This window comes from Crocodylus porosus, unplaced genomic scaffold, assembly GCF_001723895.1.
Source record: "Crocodylus porosus isolate Cpor-Errol unplaced genomic scaffold, CroPor_comp1, whole genome shotgun sequence".
NCBI classification, from domain to species: Eukaryota; Metazoa; Chordata; order Crocodylia; family Crocodylidae; genus Crocodylus; species Crocodylus porosus.
In genome coordinates, this window is record NW_017728906.1 from 150,905,368 (window position 1) to 150,924,305 (window position 18,938).

General features: G+C 43.5%; 1 protein-coding gene across 3 annotated transcripts in view; it reads right to left on the bottom strand.

The window, feature by feature from the left end:
- Positions 1–18,938, bottom strand: part of ESD (esterase D) — a 105,637-nt gene that overhangs the window by 28,022 nt on the left and 58,677 nt on the right. The window contains exon 1 of one of the 3 annotated variants that reach the window (XM_019529928.1): positions 3,294–3,368. The exons of 1 other annotated variant lie outside the window; for it this stretch is intronic. The gene's annotated coding sequence lies outside the window, so the exon portion shown is untranslated. Of the gene's footprint in view, positions 1–3,215; positions 3,369–18,938 lie in introns of those variants that run through there. One more of the 3 variants, XM_019529929.1, reaches the window with a different exon arrangement.

Below are 18,938 nucleotides of genomic sequence, written 5' to 3' on the forward strand. Positions count from 1 at the left end.
CACTGGAGGTGGTTCAAGCATCTACATTGAACACCTTCAAGAGTAAATTGGATGTTTATCTTGCTGGGATCCTATGACCCCAGCTGTCTTCCTGCCCTTTGGGCAGGGGGCTGGACTCGATGATCTCCCGAGGTCCCTTCCAGCCCTGATGTCTATGAAAAGATTCACTTAGGCAATACCATCAATAATGAAGGGGAAAAGGGTAGTCTTGGCAGCAGCTGGGAGATGAAGAGATTAAGGGAAAGGCAATTAAGGAAACTACAGTCATCCTCATGAGAAACTACAGAAGACCAGTCTCTCTCTCCTAGGAGACAGAAGAGCTGTATGGGTGAGTGCAGGGGAGAAGGCAGAGGATACAGCTGTGCACAAGGGGAGGGAGTTGTGGGGCAAGACTGTTCTTGTGCCAATATTGTTATTTAGCTTAACTATTTCTCCCTGGCCTTTTATATCTCTAAGGTATTTACTTAAGTGAAATACTGAACTAAAGAAAACCTTGAAGCTCTGGTGGGGGAGTTTAAACCATCTGGGGCTTTAAAATGGCTGTAGTCAGTCAGGCCTATTTAAGACAGTAGCTCTATTCAATCGCTGCTACACTTTACATATATTATGTATTTAAATGGTCAATCATGCAATAAATTTAGATCAAGCACTCATACCAAATACGACAGGCCACAACTGCAAGTAATTATAACACAATTATCTAGTTAATTGCACATTAGATTTGAACCAGCCACACATGCAAAGTAATTATCACACAATAAAAACAACTATCCAGCTATAAAGAGCCAACCAGCCAAAGTGTCTTACAACTCTATAGCTGGTTTCTATCTAGCTTTAATGTGAACAGGTCAGGGCCCTGACAGCATCATCCAGTAACAGTTTGCATCTCAGGAAGTACAAGAATCCTACAATAAGCAGATGCATAGTAAACTGGTCCACACATTAAATGTTAGAGACCAAGATGATAGTTAATGGGTGACTTATGGCTGAAACTTGAAATGTGATACCTCTTTCAAAAATTCTCAATAAATATCGTAATTCTTGATATTATTGACTGGAAGGGATTCCTTAGGTCATACAGCAGAGCCCCGTTATTTCAGGTATCCACAACATAGAATCCCTCTGTTATGCTTCAGATAAAGCTTAATTGGGAGTTTGTTCCTTCCAGTACTTCTACTGACTGAGAAGTTATCAAAAATCCAGATGATAAGACTTTGAATTTCCAGCCTAAATTTAGTCATGGCCAGGATATACTCAGTCCTTGTACCATGTAGCTTAAACAGTTCTCCCTGCTCCCTGACATTTTATATCTCTGATGTATTTAGAGACAACAACTCTATTGCCTTTCAGCCTTCCTTTTTGCTGCTTTTCTAGATAGGGTGGGATATAAGTCTAATGAATAATAAAAAGGCCAAGCTCTTTTAATCTCTTCTTATATGATAGACTCTCTCTCCCTGATCATTCTAGTAGCTTCTCAGAACTTGTTCTAGGGTCATTTAATCTTTTAACATGGTAACCAGAATATAAATGACCAATACCCTTTTCAATCTTGCATACTTCAAGAAATTTGCATAGCAGTGTCTTCCACAGCCTAATGTGCAACTGAAAATTATTTTTTTTATTGGATTCCAATTTCTCACTTTTTGATTTAATTGATTGCCCCCTTGCTCTTCCCATTTCTTATACTGAGCCATACACTTTTACTGTGAGTCTTCCTATCAGATTCATTTCCTCATGCAAGCAATCCCAGTCTCTTCACTATCTTTTCACAAAAGAGATTCTCCGGGTCTTTGCACTGCCTTAACCACTACGGCAGAGTATGCCAAGGCTGAACTACCTGTTTACAAAGCTTTATTACAGTTGCCATCCTAAATCCTACACATCATAAAGTCTTGGGTTTTTTTCTTCTTTTCTTTTTTTGACTGCTGCTGTACTTTGAACAGGCTGTGGGCACAACGCCATATCTTTTTAAGCAGGTCCATTCTGGGAACAGGAAGAGATGGACCAAATTACTCGGGCAAAAAGAACTAGAGACTTCCTGGGTCATCGCATCCATTTTCCTACTAAAAGCAACTGTATCTTACAAACATGTTCATAAACCTACCAACCTTAAAACTACTCAAGTTACTACTCCCTGCTGGGAGCTGCCCCAGAACCTCACCCTCCCAGAAACCTTCAAATGTTCAGCTTTAATTTGCTCCTCACCCGCTTTTTCCTTTCATTTCTTCTCCTACTGGCCTCATCCTTTACATAGCTCTTTTGCCCTCCCTGGCTCTCATTTGCCAGGCAGGGGTTTCTTAGGGCAATCTCTTTTATTGGGCCAACACTGCAGTGGGGAAGAGTTAAGACAATCTTCTAAAGCAAGATCTTCCATCTCAGATGACCAGGGAGCCCTGGTTTTCTCCTATTAAGAAAAAAAATCCCCAGTTTTTGGATTAAAAAAAGTAACGCAAAATCCACATTTTTTCTGCAATTAAAATGAAATGCTATTAATATATAGATATCTAGTGGTGTTTCACTTTAATCATGGAAAAGTGTGGATTTTGCGTTACTTTTTTTAATCCAAGAATTGGGTTTGTTTTTTTGTAAATCAGAGAAAAATCAGGATCCCTGCTGATGACTGCACACCAGGAACAGCAACTCCTGACGATCTCCCTGTTGTCAGAGACCCAAGGGAGAACGCCGTGTCTTTTAACGCTTGTGGTGCCCCTCTCCCCATGAGAGCTGGTCAATAAAAGATCACCCTGAGCAACCCCTGCCTCTCACACCATTTCCAGACCATCGTGGCTACATCACCCTGAGGCTAGCATTAGGGCTCTTAACGGCCCAGGAGAAACCGGTTTCTCCCGTGATGAAGTGCAGCCGTTCATGTGCCCACAGAAGGTTCCCTGGGGCAAGAGACACAGGAGACATTGCCCAGTGCCGCCCAAGGAAAGGCAGAGAGCGGCCCAGCTAGCAGGTGAGGTTAGGCTTGGACTCAAAAGCAGGCCAGCTCTTCAAAGGCGCCTCCCAAAGGCAATTACAACTGGAAAGGGAACCAATTCCAACAAGCCCTGTGTTGGAGGTGGAAGGCTAGCTGATCTCGCCCTGCGCATGCGCGGATCCCCAAGCAAATACACAGCGCGCTTCCGCCCACTTTCTTCGTGACCCTCGTTATTCGCCCTCCCCCGGCCCCGCGCCTGCGCAGCAACCTCGCCGCCAGCAGGCCCCTTCCCCGCGCCTCGCCTCGCCGGGGACTGAGGGTGGTATGTGACGCAGTAACATTCCAACCTCGCTCCCCCAGTCCTGCTTACCTGGACCAGCGGTCGCGTTTCGCAAGGTGGCTGAGAACGCGCCGAGTGCAGCTCCGCTTGGCCCCGCCCCCTTCTCCTCATAGGTTGGTGCCTGGAACCGCCCCCCACCTCGCCCGCTTGTGTTCTTTCCCCCCATTGGGTTTTAGCCCGCTCCCCTATCCGCGGTGCAACTGGGTGCGCACGCACCCGGCGTTTCCCGCCGCTCGCAGCGCCCACCCCACACGGCAGTTGCGGGGGTGGGGCCGGGGTTCGGTCCCGCACGGCCCCGGACACGCGCAGCACTCGGGGGTCTCCCGCTGCACAGGCCAGAGCCCTGCCCTGGCTCCTCCTAGGAGGGGAGCACAGCCTCCCCCCGCCCAGCAACGAGGCAGAAGCCGGCCCTGATTCTCAGTCCGTTTTCCAGAGTCGCTTTTCACCCCAGGCCAGGCTGCCAGCCCTGAATGAGGTGGGCCGGAGACTGAGCGGCCCTGTCGAAAATAAGTATTTGTTAAGGTTTGTGTCAGTAGACAGACATGTGGATTTTCTCTTGGGACAGTTGGGCCGTAGTCTAAGTATGCTGTCAAGCTGGCCATCTCACACAGGGGAAATCGTATCTCACACTGACTAAGGAGCTGGCTTTATGGGCTGGGATGTTGGGGAAAACCTGCTTCAGGTCTTCCCCCACGCACCACAAGTCATGGTGAGCAGTGGACTCTCCTGAAGGAGTGCAGGCAGGGGGTTGCCCCACCCAACCTGGATTTTTGAGAGCTGTACTGACACCTGACAACCCTTGGTGGTTTTTAAGGCCTGGCCGGACGAAACTGGCTAGGACCATCTCGTTGGGGGTGGTCCTGTTTTAACCAGGGGTTGGACTAGATGTCCCTTCCAGCCCTAATTTCCCGTGATTCCTAACCCACCTCAGCCTGTGTACTGTGTACCTAGCCTAATGAGGAGCTGAGTTTGGGATGAGATTAGGCAAAATCTACCTCAAATCTCACCCCAAGCCACTATCTCAGTCACTGGGGGACTCTCCTGCAGAAGCCTGGGCAGAGCGCTGCTAGACCCAAAGTTTGTTTTCTGAGTATCCTGACAACTGACAACCCCCACCCCTTCTACCCTGAAAATGAGGAATTCAACCTTCTCTCTCAGTAACAGAGAGCGGGTAGAGGAATGGGGACCATGTACCATCCCTCCCATCTGCTTTACAGGGAGGGTGAGGAACAACCTCTCATGCCTAGCCAAAGGCTTTCACTTCTTTACCCCCAGCCTGCCTCCTAATACAGTAGGAAGAACAAAGGGGACATGCTTCTCACCCCACCAGCCTTCAGAGGTAAGACGTCACTTTAAAGTCAACATTTTCAAAAGTAGCCAAGGCTCCTCAGGGCCAAATCTACAACAGGACTTTAGCACCTGGCACCCATAAGGGAATCCACAGCCAGAATTAGGCACTTATGTTCATTGTATTACAAATGGGAGGAGTCATGCACCTCAGAACAGCATCCACATGTGGCAGGGGAGGAAAGGTGAAGTCAATTTGCTGAACTATTGTTTTTTTGATTGTGTGAGGAATATCTCTTATTCCTAAATTATTCACAGGAACAGAAGCTATCTTCTAGTGCTGACCTTTTGTGTGACATTGCTTGTACACCATTGGGTTTCTATTGCAGCTTGTCTTCTGGGTTATATTTTTTGATAGCACAGACTGAGGCTGAAATTGGAAAGAACGTGTCCTTTGTCAGATCTTTTCACTTATATAAAGTGAAACATAATCCTCAAGTTTTATTTACTGAGTCTTTCAAATGTATATTCAAGTTTGTAAGTATATAAATGAACTCTGATCTACAACTTGCTGTCAGAGAAAGATACTAGACTGGTGGCAATATGATGGTTAAAGCACTGAACTAATAAGGAACTGAAGCTCATATTTAAGTCCTATATAAGTCCATAAATAATCTAATAATGCAGTAAAGCTCCTTCTTAGAAACCCCATATGACAAGCCCCAGGAGAAAGATGCTGAAGTAAATATTGCTTGCCTTGTTGCCTGGGTGACACTCCCAAGGGATGTATCTTTCCTCTTGTAAGGGGAGTGAATTAAGCAAAACAACTCTCTTTGGCTACCCAGGAATCTTGAGTTATTAATCATCAACTCATGCAAATGGACACACATATGTGGATTTTCTCTTTGGCATAGGGACAATTGGGGCCATAGTCTAAGTATGCTGTCAAGCTGGCAATCTGATTAGCGGAAGGAGCCTGTGACTGATTTTCACCGACTCTAATCATAAGCAGGATGCCTAGTTATATACCTACCCAGTCCTGTGTATCTTATTTATATATAAATCTATTCACATTTAAGAATAAGCATTTCTGAAGAGAATGGTTTTTAACAATGTTGAAGACTTTTATGAATGAATGAAGTTAATTTGTCACAGATGCTTTAGCCTTTGTGGTAATAAACATTTTTTAAAAATCCAACAGCAGTCCTCTATTGTTGTCAGAGACTAAGTATGGTAACATGTTTGGATGGCTTTTGGAAGCCTGATCCAATTCCTAGGAGGAAACGCATTTATTTCAGTGATACATGCAGTTCCTAAGGGGAGTTTAGATAATGAAACAATTGAAAGATTCCAGCCATAATTTATGAGAAAGTGACACCAGATGCTGTTAGTTCCCCTAGGGAAATTGAGAAAACCTTCTATGACTTAAATTTAAGAAAAGCTACTGCTCTAGATACCTTCATGTAATTTGGTTGGAGGCTGTATAACTGGACTTACAGGAAGAAATGAAACTTTTCTATATAAAGATAGCCTGCAGGGAGCAATTTTTCACTCACTGAGATATGAGATGAATTAAAGTTATTTACAGGAGGTTTATTGTACCTTAAGATAGTAATAGTTTACTTAATTTGTCCATAACATATGGTAGTGAGTCTCAAAGTCAATGATCTATAGATAGTAAAGTCTGGTGGAAACACTATTATTTGTTCTGACATCCTAAATGCCACAAGACAAGACAGAGTACTGCACTGAGTGACTTCTGCATCAAGTCCATGATCTGTTATAGAATTACAACATAACTTTTAGAAAAAGTATCCAACCATGATTTGCACATGTCAAGTTATGGAGAATCCACCACAATCTAGGAAAATTGTTCCATTGCCTGATTATCATTGTCTTTAAAAGTAGATGCCTAATTTCTAGTCTTCTTGACAGCAATTAGAAATCTCTTTCCTATGTAGGTACAGCTACTGTATTCTGTTCTATAGGGGTTCTCATACTGACCTCCTCACCATAATATTTGGAGGCTAGATCAAACAAAGGATTTAGGTGTTTAGTTCCAAAATTTGTATCCACAAAGCCCCTTATCAGCTAAGAGTTCTCAGTAGAAAGCACATGTGCAGTACTGTACTCAGGCAACTACAGTTCTTCTAGATGGGGTGTATTGTTGGTAGACAGGATATATTAAATGGCTATTTACAGGCCCCTATGTGCCCAATTCTGTGTGGACTTCTGAAGATTTGAGAGTAACCAAGGCTACTTTAAACTCTACCAGCTGGCAGTTGCTCCCGAGTCATGTCAAAGGCCGCAGGAGCCTATAATTCTGACTCTATCCCTTCCGGAAGACTCCTCACGTGAAAAGGAATCATCAACCAGTGAATAGTTTGGTTTTCATCTTGTGGGCTAGTTGGCCTTGAGGCCTCTAAAACTGTATCTCTAAAAGGAAGAGATTATTATATGCTATTTAACTTAAGCCACCTTTTTCTTTCAGTCTCTAGAAGTGAGCCTTGTATTTATTTTATTACTGTTTTCTTCTCCCTCAGAGATTAAGGAAACTTGATTGGAAAGTTACCATGTGTTTGTAGCAGCTGGATCATTCTAACTGTGAGACCAGCTGAGGAAGGAGGAAGTCACACAGGAGACTCCATGATCATGAATCCATGTTTGGGAGGAAGAAACACTGGACTCTTGAGGTAAGCTCAAAGAAACGCAGGAATGGTAAAGAAAAAACAAACAAACCAAAAAACAACAACACAGAAAAATGTGTGCAAGTATTTTCTTCCATTATCTAGGTCTGAATATTTTATTTCTTGTATTGGATCCTGAAGAGGTGAACTGTAAGCCAGAGTATTCACAAGGTGGTTTTCTGTGAAAGGGTGTGCTTAAGAGTGTGGGAGGTATCAAAGGTGAGTTAGCACTGGTCATGGAGCTTATGTCTGTGGTTTCATGAAGTCCAGTTTTTGTGGAGAGGACATAGGAAGAGAAGCTATGGACAGGAGGTATGCCAGAGAGATCAAGGAAAACCCACAGGCCTGGATGTTTCAGGTTCAGGAAATTTAAAGCACATGAGCCCATTCATTGTATGAGACCAAAATACAGCACCTTGATAAGTATCAATAGGGAACACTCAGGGTAGTACCTGCAGGGTGGCTGTAGTATTCTACCCAGAGGTTTCTAGATCTATCTGGGGCCCTGTGGATCACTAATTCCTGGAACTCTTGTTAGCACAGCCGTCAGCTGGGTTTGCTGTAGTCACTGGTTGACTTACTGCTATTCCTTGATGACAATGAGACTACTTACTATAATATTAAGCACTCAATTCATACATCATGACAGAAATACTGCACTTTCTAGCATGGAGAGTTGGGAACCATATAGCATACTTAGTGACAAAAGAGTAGGGGAAATTCTGGACAAGGGCAAACTTCAGCTTCACCATCTTTAGATAGCACCTGAATTTCAGTGACCTTTTCTGAAAGAATCCTCCCACAAAACCTGCATTGTTTTATCTTGGAAGATTACAGATTTTTGAAGGTTCCACTACATAGTTAGCAATTCTGACATATTTTACTCTGATTCTTGAAAGAGAATTCATCTACTTCATCTATCTGTTATTCCCAAATTGGAAACTCAAAATTATCATATTTGCTGAAAAACTATTCTACACTGAAAAATATGTAAATAGGCATGCAAATAAGGTGCAAATAAGTCTTCTTATTTACTTCAGTTTTCTTTATTTACAGTACTTTATATTGCTTACTGTAAACAGTTAATGAGTGAGTGAAAACTGGATCATCAAACTTGAAGCATTTTGAGGCAAGCATTCACAAGAAAGTGCTGATAGCAAACCCAAAAATCAGTTCAGACTCTCTGAGAATGACTGACTTGGGTTTTGCATATGCTGCATCAATTAGCTGCCTCAAAAAATATCATACATTTTGACTTTTCCTATTGTTGATCATACAGGGTAGAAATTACTGTATAAATGATTAATTTTTGTACACCTGGCAACACTGCTCCCTAGACCTGCCCACATGTCTAGCTTCCAGCCACGACCCCAACCCAGCTGCCCAGCTCTGCACCTTGCCCACGCAGGTCCCACCACTGGTGGTAGGTGCAGGCCAGATGGATGCAGCCCCGCTGCTCAGGCATCCTGACCCAACAGTAGCAGCACTTCCAGAACTTCTGTAAAATCTACCCTACTTCCCAAATCTAGTTTTAGTCAGCTAGAGGAGCGAGCATCACTTCATTGTAAAAGGAATCTTAAGTGGCTCTTTTACCATTTTTTTCCCCTGCAGCCAGTTAGCAGAGAATCTGAGCAGGGAATGGCAGCACAGCTAGGATGCCCTTGTTTTCTAGTGATCTCTGCTTTAGTTTGAGGTGCCATTGATGGATGGCAGTTGGAATAAGCATATTTGCAGGGTCTTTAGTTGATATTAGTCCTGTTCTATGGCCAGAGATGAGGACAAGGGGGAGACCCATGTATAGATGAGTTAATTGAAACTGAATATACTGTTCATGGGTTACATCACTGGAGAGTTACTGTGACACTCATACTAAATACAAATTTAATTGCCTTTAAAATTAAGCATTGATCAAAGGCTGGAGTATACAAATATATGCAAAGGCTCCCTGAAGATAATATGTAAATTAGCTTGTCTAGCTTTATAATGACAGAGCATATATTACAACTAATGAGAATTTAGTTTCAAGGGGCACTACCAAAAAGTCACGCTTCTGTCTAAACTGATTTTGTTTGCTCTTGCTATAGTGTATGCCCAAAATTACTATAACCAAAAAGGATTAAAGAAATCAATGTTGTTTTGGTTACCCAAGCTTTGACAGACACTTTTGTGATCTCAGGTCAATGTTAATTTTACTCAGTAAACAATTGAATAATTTGGTAGAAAGTTTTCAACTACCCTCTTAGAGATAACGTCTAATTTCCAAAGCAGCGATAAAATTTCTTCACTGTTAGAGCAGTGAAGCTATGGAACAAACTGCCAGTAGTTGTGGACTCTTCATCACTGTAGGTGTTCAAGAAGAGGTTGGATAGTCACTGGTTGAGGATGATCTAAGCCAGAGGTGGACCAAATCTGGCCCACAGGCTGGATCCAGCCTATGGCCAACTACATTTCCCAGCAGCATCTCTTTCTGGCTGCCACTGCCAGACCCAGCACTGATGCTTGGGCACCCCAGCCCATCCGCCCTGTGCCCACGGCGGGGGATGGGACCTGTGTGGGCAGGGTGCATGGCCAGGCTGCTGGGATTGTGCCACAGCTGGGATGGCACCACAGCTGGGTGAGCAGGGCCAGGGAGACCCCAGGATCTTGGGATGGTGACAGCGTGGGGCTACCAGTTTTTCTTTTTTAATACATATACAACAGATATGCATTCCCTTCCCTTCCTCAGTTATTTCTGGCTTTTCTTTCTCTCTCTCTCTATTCCCTATAGACAAGCATAAGCGAGCTCAGACTTAGGATAAACTTTAATATTTTTGGTAGCAGGTTTTTGGTTTTGGGTATCCACTGTTTTATATTGTATTATTATTAAGTTTTATTGATTCTTACTGTTGTATATTGTATTATTATAATTTTCGTATTGATTTTTATTGTTTCATATGGATATTGTATGGTTTAGGCCTGTGTTGGTAAATGAACCAAAGTAATGTCAAGTTTCCATTTTATATGTCAAGTCTCCATCTTGTGTCCTCTGCCCGGGCATCCCCTGTGTTGTAACTTTATGATTCACATACCACCCCCAAGTAAATTGCTTCCCAGATGAATGAGAGTGATTGGGAATGATTGAAATACAGTGGTAGCAGGCCTCTAGTGAATGGCCTGTAAGGACCGGGCCATCACCTCGCATTGATTCATCCAGGAACCACAGACCTCACCTAGGAACAGAGACAAGAACCCAGCATTTGAAAGACAAAAGACCCTGCAGAACCAGCAACTCTACCAGTGTACCCCAACATTACACACACCCTTAGCTGACCCTTGCCTGGGCATGCCTCCTGTCACTAGGGTCACACAAGGTCTGCCCCTGTAAAAAGGAGCAGTGAAGACAGACCCAGTGGGACACCCTCTCCATCTGGACCAGCACCATGCCGGACCAGCTATCCACCCAGAGGCCCTGCCTGTGACCCCCTTCTGGACAAGGACCACTTTCCAGCCTGGATAGGTAGCTACCACCACCCACCCCCTCTTCAACCAAGGACTTGAACTCTGCTTCTCTTTCCTACCTGGACTCCAGCCTTTCCACTGAGTCTCTTTCTCCTGCTGTCATTGTGTGTGTGTGTGTGTGTGTGAGAGAGAGAGAACCAATAACTTCATGGGGCTGTGTAGTATGTTGTCTGTGTAATAAAACTGTTATTTGGACCCCTAAGTTGGATTTTGCTTTACTATGGTTTGGGCCTGCTCCAATCTCTGCTCCTCACCCCTCTAACTTCTGTCTCATTTCTCCCTCTCTTGCTTCTGGCTCACTGTCACCTCCAACACCTGTCCTGAGCTCCTCTCTGCCTCCAAGCCCTATGTTTCTTTGCCACTGTCTTATCCCCACTGCCTTTTTCTTTTCTCCTGAGCAACCAGTTTTCTGCCTCAGTTTCTTTCCTAGCTGTCTCCTCCTTGCTACCACTTATCTGTACCCCCCGCCCCACAATATCTCAGCTGTCTGTCTCAGTTTCCAGCCCCATCTACCTTAAGTAAACCCAAGCCTCAGTTCCTCAGCCGGCTTCTGTGTAGTCCACCGGTTCTAATCCTGGTTCTGGCAACTTTCACTCCCTACACTTTAACACTCACTCTCTCTCACCTGAACCTTCGCCCAAGTATTCCAGGTACCCCAAGCACACACATACACACTATGCCATCCAAGTTAGGAACTTACCTGTGTGTAGGTGGGAAGTGTGTGTGTGTGTGTGTGTGTGTGTGTGTGTGTATATATATATATATATAATGTCATTGTGTGCATGATATACGAATTAGTGATCTGTGTCTAACTTTTGGGGTGTATAGTGTACGTGCTTGAATTGGTGATAGCTATGCATGTGCCTAGGCTGGTTTGGATGTGTATGTGCCAGAGCTGGTAGTGTGTGTGTGTGTGTGTGTGTGTGTATGCACCTAATTGATTTGTGTGTTTTATGTGTACAATTGTGTTACACCCTCCTGTCTAACAGTGCAATATTGAGATTCTGAGAGTTGGCCTGACCCAACAGGGCCAAGTGGTGATCTAATTACCACACACCCTTGCGATGGGGGCAGGTTCCACAGGCATGGGCATGTTGGGAGAGCATCATGGCTCTGGCCCCATGCTGTCACCACCCCAAGATCCTGGCCTTGAGGCATCTCCCTGCCTAACCATGTACCTGCCTGTGCCACTCTGGCTGGTCTCCATGGAAGCCCCAGGGGTGCAGGACCATGACAGCATGGATATGTCCACATTAATATGGAATTTGGAGGTTTTTGCCTTCCTCTGTAGCATGGGGCCTGGCCCTTCCTCCTGGGATTTCTTGAGCATATTTTAACAACTTTTGCAGCAGCAGTATATTGGCAACTGTGGGCTCCCTGCTTTACCTGTGGCAGATGAAGCTGTTACATCGGGGTGTTATTTTGGTTGACTATGTAGTTTTGCTAATAGATTTGTATAGAATGGTTTGGATAGGAATGATCCCTCCTCAAGCAAGGGTTTGGACTAGATGGCCTCTGGATTCCCCTTCCAACCCTACTTTTGGTATGATTTATATGGTTTCTATTAAATTCCTCTGTTGGTTTATTTACTTACTTATTTTTGAAGGCTCCTCTACATATTTAGCAATTCTACATATTTTACTCTGATTATGGAAAGATAATTCATCTACTTCATCTATCTGGTATTCCCAGCTGCAAAAGAAGAGATGATGTCAGATCTGCAGGTTTATGTAGCGGCATAAATTGGCAGTTTCGTGTCATGAGCGGCGGCTTTGCATAGAGCAGTGGCAGTGGCCAAGATGCTGGTGGTGGCAGCTATTTTTAGTCCCCCTCTCCACCCCACAGGTTGGTTCTTGAGGCTGGTACCCCACTCATCCCCCTTTAGTTATCCTGCTACAGTTATTGTAGCATTCTTAAAAGGTGGATACTGTATTTTGTACTGCTGGAAAAGTGGCATTACAGTATTTAGCAGGTTTTGGTATTGTACTGATATTCTCGGATCTGCAATGCTAACATCATAAACCCTGCAAGCAGTGCACAAGGCACAGCTCTCTTAATATGCACTTGCACCTCATTATATTTGGCAGTGATGTTGCTACTTTAGTCACAGCCACTTTATCAGAGTCCTTTATTTGTCCTGAAGCTATACATTTTTATAATCATTCTTCAGGCCATGATAAATTATGTCCAGTTTTTAATTCAATAAATTCTTCACATATTTCAGTTTGATGGTAATCTTAAATTGAAGGTAATGAAAAGCCAAGGAAACAGATTTTTTTTATTTCTCCTCAGTAGGCCCGCTTGCATGTGTATGGTTTGTGTGTAGGTATTCACAAAATTTGTGTTTTAGAGTAACTCCATTTAAATCAGTTGGATTATGTGAGTGTAAAACCAGGATGTGGCAACAAGGACTGCACACATCTGCCCGAACCCCAAGGGGAGAGGGCAGAGAGACCCGGGGAATAGGGATTACTCACCAGTAAAACAGAGCAAGCCCAGACCAGTGCAATGCGCAGTGCCTCCGCACCTGTTTTTGAGCTCGCTGTCAATCAAACGTGGTGGTACTCAGCTGGTGACGTCAGCCACAGGTGCCACCGTGGGGAATTTAAAAGGTACTGACATTGCCAAAGAGAGGAGCCCAGGCAGCAACCTGACACTGGGCAGACTAAGCCCAGGTATGGGGAACGCCGCGGGACACTGAGTCTGTGGGGCACCTGAGCTGCTGGGTCCTCACTAAAATAGGGACAGGGAAAACCAGGGAGCCACTGCCTGACTCCCTGCCCTGCCTCAGCTACCTTGCTACTTCCAGAAAGGGAGGTAGAGGGGAGATAGCCAGAGGGATTTGACTGAGCCCTTCATAGCCAGCCCCTTTCTTGTTTTCCTTTTTCTTGACTTTTATTTTTATTTTGTAAGACCCATTGGGACAACAAATTAGGACTTCTTCTAGTGAAAGCAGAGCTCAGGGCAGGAGGCCCTGACATTAGGATCAAGACAGGCAACAGAAAGGACTATGTCCAGAGCCAGCCCACTGGGGAACCAGACAATGGAGTATCAGTCAGTGATGGACGAGCGGGGCCAGGAGGCCAAAGCAGTTGCTACAGGCCATAAAGTGTTGACACAGGTGGTTGGCGAGTGGATGGGGTGTAGGGGAGGAAGAGCCCCAAGTCAGCCATGACCAAATTGTGAGTACCCCAACAGGGGCACCTCTGTTGCATCACTGAACCCCTCCTTTAATTCTTTTGATATGTCAAGATATGGCAGGCAAGTTGGGGAAGGGCCCTGCATTCAGGTATTCAAGAGATCATTTATCAACTAAGCAGCAGCGTGACACAAGATAAATCCAAATCTAGATTATAGTTAGAAACAAACGTGAGATTTCTCCCAGGGGCAAAGCTGATAATCGTGGAATCCTACAGATTTTCAAGTCCATTGTCCCTCTTTCAGTACCTATGAAGTGTCTGAGATAACTCGAATTAGCCACAGTTGTCCTGAAAAAATTGTTAATTACCTGTAACAGGCATGGTGCACCTGGGGTTAGTCATGCCTCCTTCTGACCACCGCTGTCCTGTCTTGCTTCTGCTCCAGCCTCCCAGGTTCTCACCCTGCTTCCTTTCCTGCCTTGCCTTATTGAAAAGTAATGAATGGAGGCTTCCCTCAGAGATGGATGAGCCTAGGCACTCTCTTTTTCTCTTCATCTCAGTATTCACTTTCCAGCCCTGTGTGCCTTAAGGCCTACATTTGTGACCTCCATCCACCCCCATAGTCACACTCATGCCTCGCAGGTGTCACTCCAGATTCATGCACCAGCTTGTATAGGTTTCAGCCTTTTTAGCTTTAGCTTTCTGGTCACGGTTTACTATAGACTGCCAGCCTAGGCCCACTCCCTCTGGCCCAGCTTCCAAGTCTCAGCCTTGTCTAACTCTTGGCCTATCTCACTTGACCTTTGGCCCTTGGCCCCAGGCCCCCATCTCCTTGCTCTGAGCCCCTGATCAACCCTTTTTGGGCTCCAGCCCTTAGCCCTCCTGACCTCAGACCACCTGTACTGCCTGTGTAATTTTAGATCCTGTCCCTCTTCAACACCGCTTGCCTGTCATGAGTCCCAACTCTTGGGAAGGCTTCAGACACCTTGCGCTGCTGAGGCACCCTGGTAGCTTTAAGCCTCTGTGCACTGCCCCCACTTGCCTGCAGGCACGCCATTCTGGCTCAAGTCTAGGTGCACTCCTCTGGCAGACCCCTGTGGCCTACTCCTCTCCTTTGTAGCCACAACTAGTCCACTGATGTAAAACTCTGACCCAAAAATAAGCCTTCTGGCTATAACACAACTTCCCAACTGGGCATTAGCACAAACCTCAGCTCCTTGGCTGTATCACTTGGCTCCCTTCTACCCTGAGTCCTGTCCTCCTGCAAGTCAGCAACATTCAACTTGCATGACTCTCCCTGTTACATTGCCTGTCATTTCAGGAACACAAAACTTGTATAAAGGGCTGTGCTGCTTCTAGGTGTTGAGTCAGATCAGTCAGAACTAGCTGAAATATGACACCTGTTTTTATCCTAGGAAAATAAGTTATGTTTCGAAATACATCAGCATGTTTTAACTGGCATTTTTAAAATACTAGGATAAAATATGTTTAAACGGATCTGTGTTGTCATGGTGCAAAGTGGTCAGTGGTGTCCCTCAGGGGTCCATGTTTGGACCAATGCTTTTCAACATCTTTATCAATGATTTGGATGGGGGAGTGAAAACCTCACTGGCCAAATTTGTGGATGACACCAGGTTATGGGGCAGTGTGGTCATGCCGGATGCTAGGTTGCAGATACAGGCGAACCTGGACAGGTTCGAGAGTTGGGCAGACCAGAACCAGATGAAATTTAACACTTGCAAGTGTAAGGTGCTCTATCTGGGGACAAACAACCCTCAGCATACCTATAGGCTTGGTGGTGACAGCCTGCCTTGCACCGCAGCTGAAAGGGACCTGGGGTAATGATCGACCATGGTATGACTATATGAGCTGTCTGTGCGAGGCAGTGGTCAGCAGGGCAAACAACATGCTGGCATGTATCAACCGATGCATCTTGTGTAAAACTAAGGAAGTGATATACCCACTGTACTCAGCACTGTTTTCTTTCTTCACTGCAACTTGAAATTTTATAAATCCAAAATCTGTTTCCAAGACTTTGCTTCTCTTCTTTGCTACAAAATCTATTAGATATGTTTCTGTGAAGTGAACTTCACTTGCCCCCAGTTATTGCAGGCAGTTAAGTTAGACAGTTTAGCTGTTCTTTGCTTTATGTAGCTCCTCTTTTTGTCTGTAATTCTTTGTAATTTGACATCATCTGGAAATAAGCCATATTATTGGCTCAAAATTCAAGACATAAAATGACAGAGGAAACAAAGCTACCAAAATAAAAGCTGAGCTACAGAAGACTAATTTTAAAAAATATAAGTAGTGAGGCCTGATCTTTTTGTGCATTCAAGTTAGCAATAGTTAATGATTCTGTACTTATCCAAATATGTTTTATGTGACTACACATAATTTTTTTTCTAGAAACATTTAAAATAAAGCCATTTTCAAATAGCAAAAGCATATGGCTTTTTAAAGTCTTTGATACAATTAAAACCTTCGCATATGTCTGAAAATTTCTCCCTAGTTGTATAGCTTACATGATCTGCATGCATATCTTGGACCTAAGTGATCTGCATTATTACAGTGGGCCAAATTCTGAAATGCTTATGTCATGTGGTATGTTGGTTCGGCAGTGGTAACAGTAAAAACAGTAGAACAACCAAGAATATAGAGTAATTTTCTGGAATAAAGGCACCAGAACTAGACTTCATATATCCTATATTTCAAGTTTATCATGGGAACTTGGTACATACCTATCATATCGTCACACAGGCCCAGCTGACAAATCCAATAGAATCATAGAGAAGTAGAGCTGGAAGGGACCTTGACAGGTCATCTAATCCAACCCCTTGCTGCAGCATTCCCTTCACACTCCACCCTTTGTCCAAGAAGACTGAGTTTGTTTGACATAATTTATTCTTAGTAAATCCATATCGGCTGTTCGTGATCAGTGTTTCTTCCTCCATATGCTTACAAATGGACTTACTTAGGATATGCTCCAGTAACTTCTGAGGTATTGAGGTGAGGCTAACTGGTGTTCAGTTCTCGAGTTCTAAAGAATGGCACTATGGCTCTTTTCAGTCCTCTGGTACCTTCCCCATCTCCCATGACTTCATAAGGGACTTCCTAAATATCATTGCCAAGGGCCCCAAGATGTGCGCTGTCAGTTCCTTTAGTATCCTGCCAGTTCCTTTAATACCCTGAAGGTCATCTGGCCCTGCTAACTTGAATTCATTCAGACCCATCAAAAGCTCTCTGGCTTTTTCTTTTGTTGTTTCATCCCTCAGTATGTCCCCTTCCTTATCCAGATAATGTTTAATAAGTGTCTGGTTGCAGATTTACTTTGTGTGAAGACTGAGGCAAAGTAGCTTTTATGTAGCTCTGCCTCCTTTTCATCTTCTGTTAAGAGTTCTCCTTAACTATTGAACAGTGGACTTATACCTTTCTTGGTCTTTCTTTTCTGGCCAGTATACTTATAGAATGTCTTTTTGTCTTTAACTTTTCTCACCAGGGACAGCTCATTTTTTACCATTGCCTTCCTGGTTTTGTCCCTGTAGGTTCTTGCCATTTTCTAGTGTGTTTCCTTGGTGACTTTCCCACTTTCCCATTGTGCTTCTTCTTGTGCTTCTATCGTGTCAGAACAATTTCTTGTTGGGCTTTCAAAACTGTGCTCTTTAGAAGCTCCCAGCCCTCCTAGACATCTTTGTCCTTCAGTCTGTCTTCCCATGGCACTGTGCCTATTAATTCCTTGAGTAGGTTGACATTTGCCTTTTATAAATCTAGCATCTTAGTCTGGCTGACCTCTTGCTTTCCACATCCTTGCATCTGGAAATCTATCATATCATGTTCCCTTCCTCCCAAGTTTCCCATCACCTTCACACTTTCCACCAATTCTTCCCTCTTGGTCAAGACAAGATCCAAGATTGATGATGCTCTAGTTTTATCCTCAGCCTTCTGGAACAGAACATTTTTGTCCACACAAGTTAGGAACTGGCTCAACATTTTATGCTTGGCTGTATTTTTTTTCTAGGGGATGTCATGAAAACTGAATTGTATTCATGGTAAACCCTCCAAACTGTGTTGATCCTAAGTGGAAATGTACTGGTACTGAAGCTGCAACTTACATATTGCAATATTTCAGAATAATTTGGGACTCTTAAGTTTCTTTTAAAAGGAGTTCAGTTATACCTGAGTTTACTCTCCTGAGAATCCATGGAGTTGGATTGTGGAAGTCAACTTTTCTAGTGACTGAGGAAGTCAGATATCCTTTTCTTGTCCAGTTATAGCATTGTAGAATACTGAACATATGAATTTTTCAGTGATGTTCGCTGTCGTATAATATCTGTATATACTGAAGAAAAAAATCATAAATTGGCAGAAAGCCACAATTCAAAACATAATCTTCGTTCTTATTTTTGATAATATTATTTTGAAAAGTCACTACTGTTTGTATTTTATACTGCAGAGGCTTTCTACTATACCAGATCCCTCCTGTTTCACAAACTTCGTAGGTGCTTTAGAGGATATATTTGGGTGCTTTAGAGGATATAATCTTGGTCCTGATTGGAGCCTCTGAGTATAATTGTATAATATAATGATGATGACATTAAGGTTGTCTGGGTTAGGCTTAAAATTGAGCTATAAGGCTAGACTGTTGTAGAAGAGGCATGGACATCAAAGCACTAAGGCTGATTCTGTTGTGATGCTTCACTGGTTTACAAGTAGCTTGTTTTTTTCATTTTATAACTTCAGAACAATTTGAGGTTGCATATTATTAGCTGCAAATGAAAAAGCCTGATGGAACTCATGGGTTTTTTATTAGGATTTGAGAGAGCACTTTATTACTAGCCAGTCTAACACATGTTGTAATTTTAGTAACAACATATATGTTGTACAGAACAATAAACAAATGTTCTGTGAAATTATTTATTTTAAGCAAATATTGGAAAAAGAAAACGTTAAGTGACAGAACACATTTTGGCTTCTTGTTAGGATAATACTCTTAAAAAATGACCAAGAGATGGCACTGTTGTCATGCAGCTCAAGTATAATTTATGTGTATGTGAATTATTTTTATG